The sequence below is a fragment of the Hylobates moloch genome, unplaced genomic scaffold, assembly GCF_009828535.3.
Source record: "Hylobates moloch isolate HMO894 unplaced genomic scaffold, HMol_V3 SCAFFOLD_1, whole genome shotgun sequence".
In the NCBI taxonomy this organism is placed as follows: Eukaryota; Metazoa; Chordata; class Mammalia; order Primates; family Hylobatidae; genus Hylobates; species Hylobates moloch.
The window spans coordinates 215022632-215039672 of record NW_026652276.1 but is presented as its reverse complement, the minus strand read 5'-3'; the positions used below and the strand labels follow the sequence as shown (position 1 = coordinate 215039672).

General features: G+C 43.6%; 1 long non-coding RNA gene across 1 annotated transcript; it reads left to right on the top strand.

Annotated features, from left to right (window-relative positions):
- Positions 1-3132: 3132 nt before the first annotated feature.
- Positions 3133-11572, top strand: LOC131382980 (uncharacterized). The gene is made up of 3 exons (XR_009212621.1): positions 3133-3269; positions 11082-11206; positions 11514-11572. It is a non-coding gene; the product is annotated as an uncharacterized LOC131382980 (long non-coding RNA).
- Positions 11573-17041: the final 5469 nt, after the last annotated feature.

The following is a 17041-nucleotide window of genomic DNA, read 5'->3' as shown; positions in this document are numbered from 1 at the left end:
GGGGAGGCATGAATAATCTACCCCATGTTTCGCATATCATCAAGAAATAACCATAAAAATGGGTAACCAGCAGCCCTTGTGGCTGCTCTGTCTATGAAGTAGCCATTCTTTTATTTCTCTACTTTCATAATAAACTTGCTTTTGCATTGCACTGTGGACTCGCCCTGAATTTTTTCTTGCCTGAGATCTAAGAACCCTCTCTTGGGGTCTTGATCAGGACCCCTCTCCTGTAACAATACTATTTAAGCAAGACCCCAGAACCACTGCCTTGAGACGGAAATACTTTTGAACTGAGGCCTTTCCCTGTGATGGGTACAGCATGCATTACTAAACTTCTACTTGTTTTTCTTCTGCTAATCTTACTTTTGTTTTCAGGAGGGTGTCTCAATTAAGAACTTGAAAAAGAAAGGAAAAGAAATTATGTTGCTCCCCTACACACGAATAATTTTGTGCGTGAAACAAAGTTCTGACTGAGACCTGTCACATGAGGTCAGCTGTGGAATTTTCCACTCATGGCATCATGTCGGTGCTCAACTTTCAAATTTTGCAACATTTCAAATTTCAGATTTTTATATAATGGATGCTCAACCTGTACCCTCTGTATCCAGGGTTTGTTGTTGCTGTTTTGTTGTTTTTACTGGTTGTTTAGTAACTTTCCTGGACAAATTCTCTAAATAAGTATTTCCTATTATGACTGAAGTCCTACTCAGTTAACTTAGTGGTCAGCTAATAATTGAACAGAGATTTTCTTAAGTTCTTTGAACTAATAATTCTCTAGCCTTAGCCAAGGGGTACTGTTAGCTATGTGTTGGCACACACTTTCAATGCTCTGGTATGACTTCCTGCTTGCAAGGTTAGCCAGAGGTGAGAAGTTAGGTTCCACTTAGGTCTTTCCTGAGCACACACAGCTCTGCCATGTGTATGGCCTTCCAGATCCCCTGTGATATGTTGGAGCTTTTTCAAAGCCCCCTGTGAGTATCCCATTCCCAGGATCTTCCTTTTAAATGTTTTGCCAGGCTCGCATTTGCCCCAACTGGTATTGCAGCCTCAGGCAGACAGATGTTAAATCATTGCTATTGGTTGTTTTTGACAAACACCCTAGGGATAAGTTCTACTCCCCAGATCACAAGCAATGAGTTGTGAATCAGATCAAATAATGACAACAACATCCTGTGAATGGAGCTTTTCTAGGGAGCTGAAAGACAGGTAAAATAGTGACAATTCTAAGGAGATGTGCGTTTGGGGGAGCTCTAAATCCAGGTTATACCTCCAGTGGCTGTAAGGCTGCTCATTTTCGTAGCTTCCATAATTGCAGAGCTGCTGTTTTCAAGGTTTCTGCAGAGTGGGAGTGAGGAGTACAGGAATAGTGTAAGTTAAAATGTTACAACATTTTGCTATTCTTACCAAGATTCAGCAGTTTTTCTTGCATAAACGCTCCTTGGATTTTTTGCAAGCCTTTGGTTAATTTCCAGAGTTTAAAAAAGTTGATTTTTTTTTTTTTGGCCACGTATTCTTAAGAGTGGATTTTTGGAAGGTTATTACTTCACCATTCTGGAAGTCTCCAACCTCTCAACCTGACCTAGAGCTGCAATTAACAGTAATGATGTATTAAAGTGAACTAAACATGGCCTGAGAAGGAGTCTGTACTTCTATATTTGAGTCCTTGTGGATGAACTGTAACTTAACTTGATAGGTGGACAAGATTAAAAACCTAATTTAGGAGTATGCACCTGTAACAATAGCTGAGTCTTGGCCAATCTCAGCAGCCATACTTCAACCACTCATATACTGCTGAGTGTTCAAACTGTGTTCAAAAAAGGCAAATGCCCAGCTGTAACCAACCCAGCTGTTTTTATGCCTTACTTCCGATTTCTGTATGTCACTTCCCTTTCTTTGTCTATAAATTTGTTCTGACCACTAGGCATCACTGTAGTCTCTCTGAATCTGCTGTGATTCTGAAGGCTGCCCAACTCGTGAATCATTCATTGCTCAATTAAACCCTTTAAATTTAATTTGGCTGAAGTTTTCCTTTTAACAGAGGCTTAGCAATGGAATTAAGGGGGTGGGGAGGCTGTCCTTTGGTGAATTTTTTTTTTTTTTTTTTACATCTGCACCAAATGCTTTTCCGGAAGTTTGTGTCCTCTCTTTGAGCACTTGGAAAGCCTGTGCCCTTTGTAACCACCTGCCAGCCTTGCAAGGTAGAAAGGCATCCACATTCAGAGAAACCTCCTGAGGCCCTCTTGATATAAAGATAATCCAAGGGGAGTCCCGATGTCAGCCTGAGATGAGAGGATCTTCCAGCCTCTTGGGACCTTCTCTCTGATTAGCTTTCTCAGTGAGGTTTCCCAGTGCCACTAGTCGCTCTTCTCCTTGCCTTGATGGTGCTCCACCAATTGGTAGCTATCTTCTCACTTTTGGCCACTCCTCAGGCGCTTTTTGTGTAGTTCATGATGCCCTACGAGATTTTAAACTGTCTATAACACTGGCAAGAGCTATATCTCTCCACTATTGAGAAATAAGTTAGTCTCAATGACTTTCACAAGAATATTCAGGAATTATAACTAAGTTCTGCACGTCTGGCTTAGAAGCAACTGCCTTCAGAATGGCCAGTTATTGCTGGTGACTGGTGTGATAACTGATCAGTAGAAACTCCATACCCTTGGATGAGTCATGTTTCCAGGCTGATTACATCTCTTTCACAGCAAACGGCCTTCTCAGGAGAGCCAGCTTAGCACCTCACTGGAGCCAGACAGCCTTGGTATTAGAGTGATAGCATAAGGGATCCTTTCTGTTTGCTAAAATAAGCCTCACTTCCTACGAAGGAAGAAGTGGAGAGATTTTGACTTTGCAAGACACTTCTAGAGAGAAATTGGCCCACACAGTAGAGGAGCAGAAGGAGAACAACTTGGATGTGTGCATCAGACCTTGCCCCCTTGAAAATCCTGAACCAGAGAGTGTGACAGATTACAGATGGCTGCAAATTCATTGATATTCCTCCTGTTGAGAGGTTGGATCTATGACTGGCCTATTACATTTTGACCTTTAGAGTATGGTCAAAGTGATGCTCTGCTAGTTTAGGACTAGCATTTAAAAGGACTGGTCACGTCTGCTTTGGTTTTTTTTAGAGCCCTGAGTCACCATTTAAGAAGTCCGACTACCCTGCTGAAGAGATCACATGGAGGGGCTCTGAGACTACAGCCTGAGAGCTGTTCCCACCAAGGTGTTGGGCTTGTGAATGAAGCCATCTTGGATGTTCCAGACTGGCCCAGGTAGCAGCTTAGTACCATCAGGTGACTCTAGTTGGTGCCATATGGAACATAAGAATCACCCAGCTGATCACCCCTCAAATTCCTGACCCATGGTATCATGAGATAGAATAACTGTTTTAAGCTACTAAGTCTTGGATTAGTTTGTTATGCAGAGACAAATAACCAGAACAGGGAGCCAGTTGCCCTTCTGTGAGAGTCTGCCTTAGACATAAGCAAGGGACTAGAGGTAGACCCTGACTTTTCTGCAGTTGCCTCTAGATGGGGCCCATATAACCCCTCTTAGGGTGTCCTGCTGGTGCATCACTTGATGGGGCTCCTAGGTGCCTGCTTAGTACACAGGCTGGTCATACCCAAGTAGGAACCTCCCTTGTCCTCTTGGTGAATAGCAAATCTTGTGCTTATGACCAGCAAATATGTATCTAGAAGGGAAATCGCTGAGTCACGGATATGTAAATTTCTAAACTTTTTGATACTGTCAAATTGTATTCCAGAAAGATTCCACCCTTTTCCAGCTCCTTCCAAAGTCTATGAGAGTGCTTACTCCCTGTCCCCTCAGTAACACTGGCTGTTACCAACTGTGTGGTAACTGTGATTTTATATGTAATGTCATCCATTTGCATGACCTTGTCAGAGGCCTTTACCAGAGCAACTCCATCTTGAATAGGAGCTGGATAAAATGAGGCTGAGACCTACTGGGCTGCATTCCCAGACGGTTAAGGCATTCTAAGTCATAGGATGAGATAGGAGGTCAGCACAAGATACAAGTCATAAAGAGCTTGCTGATAAAACAGGTTGCAGTAGGCCAGGTGCAGTGGCTCATGCCTGTAATCCCAGCACTTTGGGAGGCCGAGGCGGGTGGATCACCAGGTCAGGAGATTGAGACCATCCTGGCCAACATGGTGAAACCCCGTATCTACTAAAAATACAAAAATTAGATGGGCCTGGTGGCATATGCCTGTAGTCCCAGCTACTCTGGAGGCTGAGACAGGAGAATCACTTGAACCTGGGAGGCGGAGGTTGCAGTGAGCAGAGATCATGCCACTGCACTCCAGCCTGGTGACACAGCAAGACTCGGTATCCAACAACAACAACAACAACAACAATAAAAACTAGGTTGCAGTAAAGAAGCTGGCTAAAACCAACCAAAACCAAGACGGCCATGTGAGTGACTCAGGTCATCCTCACTGCTACACTCCTATCAGTGCCATGACAGTTTACAAATGCCATGGCAACACCAGGAAGTTACCCTATATGGTATAAAAAGGGGAGGAACCCTCAGTTCCAGAATTGCCCACCTTTTCCAAGAAAACTCATGAATAATCTACCCCTTGTTTAGCATATAATCAAGAAATAACCAAAAAAATGGGTAACCAGCAGCCCTCAGGGCTGCTCTGCCTATGGAATAGCCATTATTTTATTCCTTTACTTTCCTAATAAACTTGCTTTCACTTTACTTTATGGACTCTCCCTGAATTCTTTCTTGTGTGAGATCCAAGAACCCTCTCTTGGGGTCTGAATCAGGATCCCTTTCTGGTAACAACCTCAGTTTACTCATCTGTGTATTGAACATGCTTGGTGTAGGGTCTGGAACAAAGAGGGTTCACAACAAATATTTTTTGAATGTATAAGGACTCTAAAGGCTGCACAATCTATTCTTTCAGCCCAAAGTCCTGTCGCCTCTACATTTTTCTGTACACAGCCCTCAAGTGCCTCAAGTTTATCATCACCTCCTTCACCTCCAACCCTTCACCTCCAAACCTGCTTCTCCCCATCCTGCCTGGTGTTCCTTATCTCACTGAATAGCAGGCCATCCCCTCAGTTAACCTAGCTAGAAACCTGGGAACCTACCTTTGCTCCTTTACCACTTCCTCTTACCCCCTCCCATTCAACCAGTGATCACGTCCTGTCAATTCTGTCATCTTTCACCTATTCATTCATTCTAAAAATATTTATTGACCATCTATTATGTGCCAGGGATAGTTCTAAGTATTGGGGCTACAGAGAACAAAAGATATAAAAACCTCTGCCCTCAAAGAGTGTATACTTTAGTTGGGGAAGACAAAGAATAATCAAATTAATGATTGAGTTATACAGAATGTCAGATGGCAATAAAAACTTGGAGAAAAATTAAGCAGAGAAAGTATAGGGTGTAGGGAAGGGGCTGCTGTTTATTTATTTAATTTTTTGAGGCGTAGTCTTGCTCTGTCACCTGTCACCCAGGCTGGAGTGCAGTGGCGCAATCTCAGCTCACTGCAACTTCCACCCACTGGGCTCAAGTGATTCTCCTGCCTCAGCCTGCTGAGTAGCTGGGATTACAGGCATGTGCCAATAAACCCAGCTAATTTTTGTATTTTTTGGTAGAGATGGGGTTTTGCCACGTTGGCCAGGCTGGTCTCAAACCCCTGAGCTCAGGTGATTCACCTGCCTCAGCCTCCCGAAGTGCTAGGATTACAGGCACAAGCTACCACGCCCGGCCAGGGTTGCTGTTTTAAATAGGTGGTCAAGAAAGGAATCATTTAGAAGGTAAAATTAAAGCAGAGACCTAAAGGAGGTGAGGGAGCAATCATGCTTTTATTTATGTATTTACAATTTTTTTAGAGACAGGGTCTCATTTCCGTTGCCCTCTGCAGTAGCACGATCATAGCTCAATTCAACCTCAAACTTCTGGACTGAAGCAATCCTTCTGCCTCAGTTTCCAAAGTAGCTGAGATTACAGGTTGGGTACTACCATGCCTGGCTAATTTTTAGATTTTTTGTAAAGATGGGGTCTTGCTATGTTGCCCAGGCTGGTCTTGAACTCCTGGGCTCAAGCAATCCCATCTTGGCCTCCCAAAGGAATGGGATTATGGGCATGAGACACTGCACCTGGCCATTGTGCTTTTAAGTATTTCCTGAATCTGTCCACCTCCCTCCATCTGTATTACTACCACCCTAGTTGAAGCCGCTACCGTCATTCTCCTTGACCACTGACTAGTCTTCCTGCCATCTGCCTTCCAGTCCATTATCCATCTTCCAGGGTGATATTTGTAAAGTCAAAAGCCAATACTACTTACTTGCTTAAAACTCCTTAGTGGTTATAACAGATCCCTCAAGGTAAAAAAAACAAAAAAACAAAAAAACAAAAAAAAAACTTATGAATATCTCCTACTTGCCACTGAATTATTCTCCAACCTTATCTCCCCAAGTCCCCAGTTGTACTCACAACTACTGTTAGTCCCTTCAGTAAGCATGGAGCTGAACTTTTAAATACCTTCTTAAGCTCCTTTTTTTTCCTCATTCCATAAAGAAAATAGTAGAATTTTGTTTTTGTTGTAGATTATTTTTTATTTGGGTTTGAGATGCATTTTAGAGAACTTGGCTGCCTTTAAAAGAGCCATTCATTCAGACAGGGTAGGTTTTGTGGCAGGATGAAACTTTCTAATCAGTAAGTTAAGAACTAATCATGCAGATGAGGAATGTTTATAGCTGAACAAAGTCAGGGGCTGCAGCTATACATTATTAATAAGCTATGGGCTGGTAGCATGGCCCCAGCTATTAATAGGCATAAGCTGGATGGACTCTAGATTCTGGCATGATCAGAGTCCAAGGCTCTGTATCCTTGGAGAGGAAGCCTGTTTGGACTAGCATCGGGGTTAGGTTTTGCGCGTGAGAGGGTGTTTCTGGTGAATGTGTTTAGCATCCTTGTGCTCTGAGGCAGGCTGGGACAGCACCCTGGGTCCTGCCTTGCAAATTTGCATTGAAGTTTCCAAGGACATGTGGATGGCTCAGTGCAAAGTCATGCCCACAACTAGGAAAGTGATGGTTAGTAGATGTCCTGTTGTGGAGTACCAGAGGAACTGACACTGCATCTGAAGGGCAGGGCATTTATTAATTAGGGACAGGATAGCCCAACCAGGCAGCTCCCTGAGAAATGACATCCTTAAAGATCAAACTCAGGCGCCTCCTTCCAGAACACACTCTCCAGAGGTGGCTGTGGCAAAGTTTTCAAGGGCTGCCATCTAAACAGGAATAGTACTGGAGGGCTGGTTAATCAGCATAAAAGGGGTAAGAAATGAATGCTGAAATTGTTCAAGACATGTGGTGTCTGGTAAGACTTTATGGGTTTTAGCAACTTTTTGCGAATGAATTAAAAAAAAAATAAGTAAACCTAGTACTTGACAGCTATGAAACAGCACTTGACCTAGTATTTGACAGCTATGAAACCCAGAAGGTCCTCAAGCACCCAGAATGCATGCAGAACTCTGTCTCTAGATCAAACTAGAAGGTGGGTCTGATCCTGCTGACAGAACATCGTTGTGCTTGCCTCAGAGGAAACTTTCCAATTAGGTGCTGGACAGAGAATAGGGACAGAGACTGCTTCCTGAGCAGGTTGGAAGATGATGTTTGTGTTCGCTTAATAATGAGTGTTGTCTGTGGACTGCTTACTTTGTAGCACACTGCCTGCTAGCAAAGTTGAGGGGAGGAGTCACACTGCTTCCATCTCTGCTTATGGCAGAAGGCTACTGATGTTTACTGAAGGAATTTGGACAGCAGGAATGTCAAATTGCCCTAGATCAGTCCTCCATGGAGGGTGGGATGTGGGGCGAATGATGTAGCTACTCTTACTTCCCTTCTGAACTCTGTAGATCTGGAACAGTGTGTAAGCATCTCAGGGGCATCCAGGAAACATGGAAATGAAAATCTAAGAAAACGATGACAGTTAATACAACTGCAAGATGCAAGAATTTCTATATCCCCTATGAAAATACTTTAATGTTTGCTGTTATCACAGATGAGTGAATTGCTCTTTAACTGCCAAGAGGCCTAGTACCTTGTGCTTTATTAGTCTCTTAAAGCTAGCTGAGTTAACAGCATTTAAGTGTTATGTTTCCTCATTTTAAGATTGCAACCTCAAATCTCGTTCAAAACCATTAACATTTACATCCATTGGGACATCAGAGAAATACAAGGAACTCTAAGCTGTTGGGGAGGAGGGTAGAAAAATATATTCTTTTCCCCAGTCTTTTTCATGTTTTGGTGATTGGGCCTACGTTGTTAGAGGGTAAACACTTACTGCTGAGGATGGGTAATAAATGGTACTGAAATAGAAAGTTCCTAAGGAAAAAGGGGCTGGTCCGGTGAGATAATTAGACATCAGGATTTTGGAGCAGGGATGTGTGGCATCTTGTAGGGGGTTTTAAGCTTTAGTAACAGCTAATTATTATAGACAGCAGATTTATAATCTCTATCTATAATATTATAGGTATAATATTATACATAGTTAACTATTATAGTTTTTTTCTGTTTATATGTTGGATTTACATAGAAGCTTTCCTATGAGTACTCAGAGACACTGAATTAAGACCTATGTATCTCAGCTCACTAATACTATAGGAGTTCAAATAAAAGAAAAAGGTGGATAAAGCAAAAGACACAAATAAACTGGAGGGGATCCAGGATTGCTCACTGTGATGGTTGATGCAGGAAATTAAAGAAAAATAAAATTAAAAAGAAAGCAAAATAAGTTTTCCTCTATTAGGCTGACCTGTCCCAGAGGCAGCAACAGGCACAGCCCAGACCCAGGAAAAGTCTTGATAATATTATCTAATGTGCTCTGGAGACTCTCCCAGCACTCCCTCAACATAAGGAGAAGAAAAACAAATTTTCCTTTGTTTTATGGAATGAGTTTATAGATTCCTGTTCTCTGTAACTACTGACTTCAAGTATTGTTTTATCTAAGAAGTACAGTGAAGGTCATGAGGAGCTTGAGTAGGCCTGAACTACAGCTGCCTGGGCACCATAGTGAAGGTTACAGGATAAGCCTGTGCCCAGACAAACCTAGATAACGGACATCTGGGTTGCTTGGCAATAGTCATGTGCAATCCTGTCTTTGTCCTGTCTCTGTATTCCTGCTTTCACACCACTGTAAGCTTGCTTTAAGCTAGCCCACCCCCTTTAGTGAAGTGTGTATAAAAGTCAGGTGTGGTCTTTGTTCTGGGCCCAGTTTTTTTGGAGGTGAGTCAGCTGGGCCTGAGCGCACTCAATAAAGATTCTCCTGTTTCAACCCGAGGTCTCTCTTGTCCTCCTGAATCCTGCAACAATGGTTAGTTTTATATGTCAACTTGACTGAGCTAAGGGATGCCCAGATGGCTGGTAAGACATTATTTTTGGGTTTGTCTGTGAGGGTGTTTCTGGAAGGGCTTAGCATTTGAAGCAGTAGGCTGTGTAAAGATCTGTCCTCACCAATGTGGGTAAGCATCATCCAATTTGTTGAAGGCCCTGATAGAATAAAAAGGTGGAAGAAGGACAAGTCTTTCCCTCTTTCTTTGAGTTGGGACATCCATATTCTTCTGCCTGTAAACATTGGAGCTCTTGGTTCTTGAGCCTTTGTACTCTGAGACTTAGACCAGTCCCCCACCTTCAACTACCCCACTGAGAGTTACACCACTGGCTCTACTAGTTTTCAGGCCTCCAAACCTGGGCTGAATTACACCACCAGCTTTCCTGATTCTCCAGCTTGCAGATGGCAGATTATGGAACTTCTCAGTCTCCATAATCATGTGAGCCAACTCCCATAATAATTCTGTCTCCTCATCTCTCTCTCTGTCTTGCTCTGTTCTCTCTATTGTACACACACACACACATATGCAGATCCTCAACTTATGACGGGTTTATCAGGATGTAAGTCACAGAGTGTTCCTGAATGAGTATTACTTTTGAACCATTGTAAAGCCAAAAAATTTTACGTCAAACCATTGTAAGTCATGGATCATCTGTATATGTAATTCTAGGGGTGCAAAGATTCCATGTATCTGCTGAGTTCTAACAAGGTTAGCATAAAAAAGTGAAGAATATTTGTTGTTCTTCATTTATTGTTTGAGATATACATATATATATATACACAATTATAGATGATAGTTTTTTTCTGTTTATATGTTAGATATATATTTATATTTTTTTGTTTATATGTTGGATATATATCTTAAAGAGAGATATATATATCCTATTGGTATTATTTATTTATATATATATCCCATTGGTTCTATTTATATATATATTTGTATATATTTATATATATTTATATCTATCTATCTAGATATATCTATCTATCTATCTATCTATCTATCTATCTATCTATCTATCTATATCCTATTGGTTCTATTTCTCTGGAAAACCCTGGCTAATACACTCCTTGAGTGAACAACACATACTTGTTGCTTCTTTTTTTTTTTTTGAGATGGAGTCTCGCTCTGTTGCCCAGGCTGGAGTGAAGTGGCGTGAGCTCTGCTCACTGCAAGCTCCGCCTCCTAGGTTCACACCATTATCCTGCCTCAGCCTCCTCAGTAGCTGGGACTACAGGCGCCTGCCACCACGCCTGGCTAATTTTTTTTGTATTTTTAGTAGAGACGGGGTTTCACAGTGTTCACCAGGATGGTCTTGATCTCCTGACCTCGTGATCTGCCCGCCTCAGCCTCCCAAAGTGTTGGGATTACAGGCGTGAGCCACCGCACCCAGCCTTGTTGCTTCTGTCTTTAGGACAGACATGTACTGACTGAGGACTTGTTGGGAAAGCACTATCTTTTCTCCTCCTTCAGCCTCTAAATTTGGCTCTTATTCTCAATCCTCCTCTCAACCAGTTCTCTTTAAAGTCAAAATCTCATCCCTCATTAAAATTCCCTTGCTCTTTCTGCTCTCCTCACCGGGATCAGCCTCTTTGTTGTGTGTATCAGTCAGGATAGGGAGGGTTATGCTGCAGTAACAAACAATCTCAAAATGTCAATGGCTTTAAACAACAAAGATGTATTTCTTACTTACCTCATGTGTCCACTGCAGGTCAGCTGGGGCTCTGCTCTGCATCTTCCTCCCTCTGGAACCCTAGCTGAGTGAGTGGTCACTATCTGGAACATTGCTGGCCATTGTGACAGAGGGGGCACGGAGCTCTGGAGGGTTTCACACAGGTAATTAGATGGCTTTGGTTGGGAAGTGACACCCTTCTACTCATAACTTATTGACCACCTAATCACATGGTACCACCCAAACACAGAAGGGCCCTGATATGGTTTGGCTGTGTCCCCACCCAAATCTCGAGTTGTAGCCCCCATAATTCCCACGTGTGGTGGGAGGGACCCAGTAGGATATGAATCATGGGGGCAGTTTCCCCCATAATGTTCTGCGGTAGTGAATAAATCTCATGAGATCTGATGGTTTTATAAGGGGTTTCCCCTTTCACTTGGCTCTCATTCTGTCTTCCTGCTGCCATCTAAGACACGCCTTTTGCCTTCCACCATGATTGTGAGGCCTCCCCAGCCACGTGGAACTGTGAGTCCATTAAACCTCTTTTTTTTGTAAACTACTCAGTCTTGGGTATGTCTTTATCAGCTGTGTGAAAACGGACTAATACAGGCTCAGAAATGCAATCCTACTATATTCCTGGAAGAGGGAGAGCAAGACATATTGAGAACCTAATGAAAACCTCAGACCTGATTTCATATAATGCACTTATACATCATCACCCCAAATCACCCATGCTGTATGCATGTTAATTCTAGAGGGTTCAAAGATCCCATGTATCTGCTGACTGCCTGCAAGGTAAGAAAAAAGAAGTCAAGAACATCCAAAATGTGCCAGGCCTCCTGCTAGGCTGGTTTGCCTTTGCTGGTTTTCATGACTGCACTGTGCTGATCCTCCTCATACTCCTGAGTTTTCTTTTGCTTCACTTTCTTTGCTTATTTTTTTTTTTTATACTGTGGAGGTTAACAAAATGCATACCTTTATCTCAGCCCTCACATTGATTCTCTAGCTCCACTTGTTTTTCAAGACCATGGTCCAGTTCCACTTTCCCAGTTCAGTTGTATTTGACTAACGATTGTCTACAATCATTATTCGTTTTTCTGAGTTCCTCAGAAACTGCTCAGTGAGCTTTCATTGGTACACTGGCTTACGATACTCCATAGTGGATTCATGTGTGTTGCCCTGGTCTTTCCATGTGACAGTCATGTCTTTGAAGGCAGGACCTTGCCTTCTATCCCTCCACTTGGCAGTCTAACAGCATGATTCACCTGGGGGCTCCCAAATGCAGGACGCTGGGAGTGGCAGTCGAGACCTGGATGCTGGTCCTGGCTCAGACATGAACTAGGCATCCCCACTCTCCTCTTGGGCCTCCTCCCTTTGCTCCTCTGGTTCCTTTAAAAAATGAGATGGTTGGGACAGAAGCTCTCTCAAGTTCTATCCAGTTCTATGAATCCACAACAGGGTGAGTTATTGAGAAAGTAATTGATGCCAACTCCCCACCCCAAATTAGGATAAAAGATTCCCACTGCCACCCTATAGGGTTACCTGGGGATTGCTCTTGAGCCCAGGCTCTCTTTATCCTCAGAAGTCTGGTTAACAAACTTCTTGTTTCAGGGCGTAAGAAAAAAAAGAGGAGAAGGGAGGGGAGGGGAGAGAGAAAACTTACCTTCACTCAGATACTCCCTCCAACAGCCTATTGTTTGAAAGGTCTAGGCCCAGGGAAGGAGGCTTTGCTCTCCCAGTGGCAGAAAGGAAAAGAGACTTTGGCGTTGGGAGGAAAGAGGAGAGAACTGCCCAACCTGCTGTAGTGTGCACGGTAGCTCCACAGCGTCTAGCTCACAGTGCCCATAGCGGGCAGGACCTTGTTGGGCAACTGTCAGGGATGCCTGTGGTGGATGGACACTGAGGCCTGGAGGTCCCTGGAACAAAGCCTGGGCACACTGGAAAGGACTCTGCATGTTGGAGGGCAGGGCCTGAGGACAGCACCAGACAGTGTTTAGAGCCTTCGCTGTGTTGCAGAAGGAGCATGGGGACAGAGTGATCAGGATGCCCTGATGATGTAGTGCTCACCCCACTCTCCTGACCTGCTTCGGCAGCAGGGTGTTGGTGCAACCTGAAGGAAGGGAAGCCTCTCCCCAAAACCCCCATCCCCTGCCCATGATGAAATCACAATGACTGGAGCTGGACTTCTGCTGAGAATGGTAAGTGGGGGCTCTAAGCCAGATTTGATTTTTAAAAATTAAAAAAAAAAAGAATGTGACATTTTTCTCACCTCAATTTCACAGAGCAATTTGTGAACTTATTAGAACTCCATGAGCTGACATTCCTCAGCAGAGGTAGAAAGAGTAACAGCAAACTCAAACCCCAGGCAGAAGGCCATTATGTCTGTGAAGGTCTGGTCCCTAAAGGGTACTAGAGCCTTCAGAGTTAATGAGATGCACATAATATGCTGGTAGGCAATGAGATGCAAAACCCTCGCTAATAGCTAAAATGGAAGCAGGCTTAAGGAACCAGACACTGAGGGTAGTCGGCCTGTGTGGGGAGGGGGCTGAAACAATCGTGTAAGATCAGAACATCCGGTTCCTATGATGAGGATATCCGGTTCTGGGGGCCTTCAGGTGTCCACATACAGCAAGTAACAGTCTTGGGCCTACCCTGCCATAGCCTGGGCCTTTGTTGTTTTTTTTTTTTTGAGATGATGTTTCACCCTGTCGCTCAGGCTGGAGTGCAATGGCACAATCTTGGCTCACTGCAACCTCCGTCTACCAGGTTCAAGCGATTCTCCTGTCTCAGCCTCCTGAGTAGCTGGGATTACAGGCACCTGCCACTATGCCCAGCTAACTTTTTGTATTTTTAGTAGAGACGGAGTTTCACCATGTTGGCCAGGCTGGTCTCGAACTCCTGACCTCAAGTGATCCACCCACCTCGGCCTCCCAAAGTGCTGGGATTACAGGCGTGAGCCACCACGCCTGGCCTAGCCTGGGTCTTTCTAACCAAGAAGCATGGTAAGTGGGGCTGCACTCTTACTACACCTCAACACAGCAGGCTTTCTTGATAGTGTGTCTGAAACTCCTCAAAGAAACAGACAAGATAATATTATTTATTATGTATATATAATATTTATGACATGCCAGGCATCGAACACCTCTGTTGGACAGGAGCTATTAGTATCACTGTTATCCCACTTCAAAGATGAGGCAACTGAGGGCATTTTTAAGCACTTGTAACCACATCAAATCACCTGCAAAAGTTGATGGGGTTCAGGACACGCTATTCTCAAATCTGGCACCTTAGCATAGCAAACAGTTTAAGCAGAAGGAATCTGAGAAACAGCATGTTCAGGAAGGTTTCTCTGACCTCCCCCCGCCATCCCACTTCTTTCCCCTCTGTAGCAGGTCATAAAACCTAGGAAGACTTTTCTGACCTTCCCCTGAAGCAGGCCTAAGACCCTCCTGTGAGAGACTAGGCTGGGCGATACAGCGAGACCCTGCCTCTAAAACACCACCACCACCAAAAACAATGACAAAACCCCACCCAGGTTTAATTACTTCTTCAGGTCTTCATTTTTTTCATGTATAACTTATATTAAATAAATTAGTATGCTTTCGTCTTCTTAATCTGTCTTTTGTTACAGGGGTTCCAGACAATGAACCTAAGATAGATAGAAGGAAAAGATAAGTTGCCTCTCCTACAAAGGCTAAAGCAACATGTTTAGCCAAGATACACCAGATTCTAGAACCTGAGCATTTAGCTTCAGCCTCTTGGGGGTTATCTCCAGCCTCCAACTGGCTGGGGTCAGCCCCTGAACCAAAGGTTTGTGTTTCCAAGATTTCTGTCAATGTACTGGCCACAGGGATGGGCTCAGGCAGCCGGGGGTGGAGGAGAAGCAGAGAGGAGAGTGGGCAATGGTGGCCCCAAATGTGGTCCAGAAATCGTTCCTGCTGGAGGTTACAGGAGAGGACAGGGTGAATGGATGAGTCAGACTACCAGTATCACTTGGGGCTCAAATATAGCATGTGAGAGTCCCTGCCTTTGCCACACTAGACAAGGGGGTTTGGCTCAAAATAGAGCAGAGGGGGGTTCTGTAGCAGTGAGAGAAATCTAGTATAGTTGACTCCATCTTGCTTCTAACCCCCAAGCAAACTGCCTTTGCTCATTCCTGCATGTAGGCCCAGCTAACTACGGGAGGAATTTAGTGTATAGCTTAACTTTAAAGCAAGGATGATAATAGGGCCTTCCCCAAACTAACCCCTGAGGAGATAAGGAGGGCATACACCCAAGTCACAGTGTTATGCTAAAGACTTGTAGGAGTGCTGTGACCTGAACAAAGATAAAGAAGTTATGAAACTCCCTTAGACTCTTGCTGACACCCAGATGTCTGTGGTCACCTGTCACCTCCTGACCTTAACCGCCTCCTTGTTCCCTTTACCCAATATAAAAAGAAGCTTGAGATTCCTACCTTTGAAGATGGTTCTTTAGGACACCAGTCTGCCATCTTCTCAGTTTGCTGGCTTCCTGAAATAAAGTCACTTTCCTTTATTTGGAAAAAATAGTTGAGTATGTCTTGTCTTATTGGCTGTTGTGAGACGAGCGGTATGAGCTTTGGATTTGGCTACGGTTCCAAGCATGAACTCTGGTGTTGGGCAGAGCTGGCTCACTTACCAGATCTGGTGCAAAGCCCTTAATCCGAGCCTTAGTTTCCTCTGTAAAGTGGGGATGATAATAATATACATCTTGTAGGATTATTGTGAGGATTAAATGAAATAATGTGGTAAAGCATTTAGCACAGCACCTGATGCACATGAAGTGTTCCATAAATGGTGTCTAGAATAACATAGTAACAATCATAAAATAAAAACAACCACAAAAACCAGCTACTAATGGTTTCCTGATCTCTCTCACACAGTAAATAAATCCTTGTGTGAAAGAAAACTTGAGCTGGTGATAATTAAATCAGTTTGGGATGAAGAGATTGCTGGGTTTTCTGTTTGGAATCAGGTTCCTGATAGAGTATCTATTGCAAAGTCAGCAGGAATCTGAGGTCACCTTTCTAAATGGGATCAAGGAAAATGGGAACTGCACTCACCCAAAAACACCTAACCTCCTTATTTTTTTCTCCAGTTATTTGTACACACATAAGCAGTCACATACATCTTAATAGTATGCATGTGGTTTTTACAAGTCATTGCATTCTTAGGTTCCCAGGGACTCTTGCTCCAGGTGTGTGAATGTCCTGGCAATATTTTTAATTACAGACGCGTCTTTGGCCCAGACATGGTAAAGCAGCCCCTCCTCACATGGTGTACGTTTCATCACACTCACACCTACCTCCATTAGCAGAAATTCTTTCCTGGTGTTTGCGTCTTAGTTCACTTCTAAAGAAATTTCCAGCTCAGTTCCAATGGCTTTTGCATCTCATCACACTCTTGATAATTAGCTCTATCTTATTACACCCCAGCCCAGTTGGAATAGGATTAGTTGTTTTCAGGTGTAAACCTGTGGTGTGCATCTTACTACACCTCTTCAAAATTCCAGGCAGGCCTTCGGCCTCCGCCAAATTAGGACAACTACTTCCAGCTGCGCACAGTTCATTACAGCCTCCATTTCAGGAAAAACCTCTGCTGTATTTCACATCTGGTCACACGCTTATTAATTATGTACTTCTTATAACAACTGTGCCTAATTAGGACAGGGTTGACACCTTGCCGAGCCTAGTGATTCTTTATGTTTTCTTGTTCTTGGTACCTCATTACCCTCCCTCCAAATTATGTCCAATTTGTTTTACATTCCTGCCACATTAAGACAATCGCTCTCAGGTGTATGTATTTCAGCATCCACTTTGCTTTCCAAGCAAAATTGTGTTGACCAGGACTCTCCTTGTTTTCACATCCTGCTAGAGGGACAGCCCCTTGGCTGGTCTTCTGATCACATCTGCCCTGAATGAAATGACTCTGGCTTGGAGCTGGCCTCTGGTCTCTTTCATTGGTTACTGTGAAATTTCT